The 2,306-nt window shown below is 36.3% G+C and overlaps 1 protein-coding gene and 1 pseudogene across 1 annotated transcript in view; one reads left to right on the top strand and one right to left on the bottom strand.

Moving 5' to 3' along the window:
• Positions 1 to 2,306, top strand: part of LHCGR (luteinizing hormone/choriogonadotropin receptor) — a 130,238-nt gene that overhangs the window by 96,134 nt on the left and 31,798 nt on the right. The gene's annotated exons all lie outside the window — the stretch shown is intronic.
• On the bottom strand, positions 1,401 to 1,682 carry LOC102837913 (annotated as a pseudogene).

The raw sequence follows: 2,306 nt of genomic DNA, 5'->3' as shown, positions 1-2,306 counted from the left end.
TCTTTGATCTTCATCAGTAAATGTTTTTTAAGTCCTCTTCACTTAAAAGATAGTATTTCTCTGCAATTTATAAGGTTTTCAGTGACTAAATATTCGGAAGTAGTTCATCACTCCTTCTTCCTAGTCTGTCTTCGTCTGGAAGCTCATCTTAAACCTGTCCACCATAGGTAACGCTGCTGGTATTTAAAATACCGGTGGGATAACTTTCAGAATAACAGAAACTCACAAGCCACCATAGTACAACAAACTGACAGACAAGTGGTGGCTTTTTCCCTTAATTTGGGTAAATTTTGCTACGTTTAAGAATGGTTTAAATACTGTGCCTTCTAAGCAATTATGCAACACGTGCAAAAAGTTATGCTCTCAATTCTTTGGAGGTAGACTATGCATTCTCCTGCCACTACATGTTCATTGGCAACAATGGGTTTTCTTTTTAAACAAGTACCCTGACATCTTGAATAATTAAGGTCAATTCTATTGAATGCAAATTCAACAGAAACAATGAGGTGCCCAAGAGAGATACTGTTATTATAATCCATATTTCTTGTGCCTAAGGGTAACTTTCCACCAGGTCCCTGAATACTGTCCCACTTCCAAAACATACCTAGCTAGAATAATGGCAATAATTCAACTTACACACTAAACATTAGCTGAAAATTCCTCTTAAAAAACAGGAGCATTTTCAGTACAAAAAAATATTATCATTGATGCCATATTTTAGGAAATTTTGTTGCTTTAAAAAAAAAAATCAACTTTCAAAACCATTTGACTCCAGATAGTATTTTTAATAAAGGCCAATATAATTCATATTCATTATAAGTATCCACAATATTTTGTGTGTTCAACCAAATTCTAAAGAATCAAAAGTTTTTAAACTTATGATTTCTCGGAACTTAAATCTCATTTCTGACAAAAAGTATTTCTCTCGCTAATAACCAGGTAAGCCAGAAGACCTAATTCAGTATTCATTGTGATATATTTCCTTAATTCTATGACTTATCAAGTATTTTTAAAAATCCAACTCTTAACAAGTAGAACACTTTACACTGCCTATGTGTATATACATTTCTTAGAGAATATACGACGTCTTTTACTGAGTCCTTATTTCTTTATCAAATGCCTTCACCTTTTTTTCTACTACTGAATGAAATACTTTATTGCCAAGTTTATTTATATCAAAACCTGCAAGGGTAATTTTAAAGTTTAACAGACTCTGCAACTTTACTTACAATGAGAATAAGTTTGTCATGAGACCAAACAACAGATTTTCCATTAAAACCATGCATTAGACAAATGTGGTATAAACAAGAAGCATACAATTTCTTATGTAAACCTAACATGCAGACTTTGACCTTGTGGGAGGTGGTTTTACTCCTCTCTGTAACTAGGAGCAGTCATTCCTAGAATTCAGTGCGGTTAGTGGAAGAAGGTTCAGACAGATCTGATTTTTCACTGCACAGCTTGTCAGCTAGATCGTCTGCTTCCTGGCAGATAAGTAAGAATATTTCGTCTTCATACTCTTTTATTATTGTTTCACAAGTGAATTTCAAAGGTCTGTAAACATCAGAATGAAAATGGAATTGTTTAAATTCTATGTATATATTGTCTTCTTTCCTTGGAGCAAATCTCTTGAATGTTCTCTCTTTAGTTACTGGGTCTTCTTCAAGTTTGTAGTCATTCATCCGCTCACATACTTTATCCAAAAGGTCTGTTAAGAATGCTTCAGACTGAGCTAAGGGAATCCCTCCTGGCTTCTCAGACTCCATCACTGCAGCGCCAGGACCCACCAATCCACACACATGCAGATCTTCAGGGTGTGGGTCACTTTTTGGACGGTCTCTTTCTCCTCTCCTATGTCCCATCAGGATCTATTCAGAAGGAGCACACCTTGGTCTTCTTCTGCCGAGCCTTGGTGACATCATACTCCACTTCGTCCATCAGGGCCTTGCATGCCTGGGTAAACGACAACACAGTGACTATACACAGAAAACAGAAAGAGTTGTATAGTGTTTTGATACATTTTATAATCATTTTACTGAATTCCTTCTCAGGCGTTTCTAAAGCCTGCCCATCTTCCAGCTCATTTGCCTCAGTCACTTTATCTCGTTTCTGGACATGTGCAGATATGGTTATCTGTTTCTGGTTTTGGGGCATATTCAGGAGTTATCTGTGGCCTTAATACTTAGATGGGTATGTATTTTGGTATTTTTTTATGCTTTCTGATTGCCTCCAGGTAGATGTGATCAGGAGATGGGCTTCCCTTTTCACTCTTCTTCCTGAGAAATTTCAAGATGTCATTGTTGGTC

This window comes from Chrysochloris asiatica, unplaced genomic scaffold (genome assembly GCF_000296735.1).
Source record: "Chrysochloris asiatica unplaced genomic scaffold, ChrAsi1.0 scaffold00024, whole genome shotgun sequence".
NCBI classification, from domain to species: domain Eukaryota; kingdom Metazoa; phylum Chordata; class Mammalia; order Afrosoricida; family Chrysochloridae; genus Chrysochloris; species Chrysochloris asiatica.
Note: the sequence above shows the minus strand (reverse complement) of the source record. Positions and strands in the feature narration are given on the sequence as shown.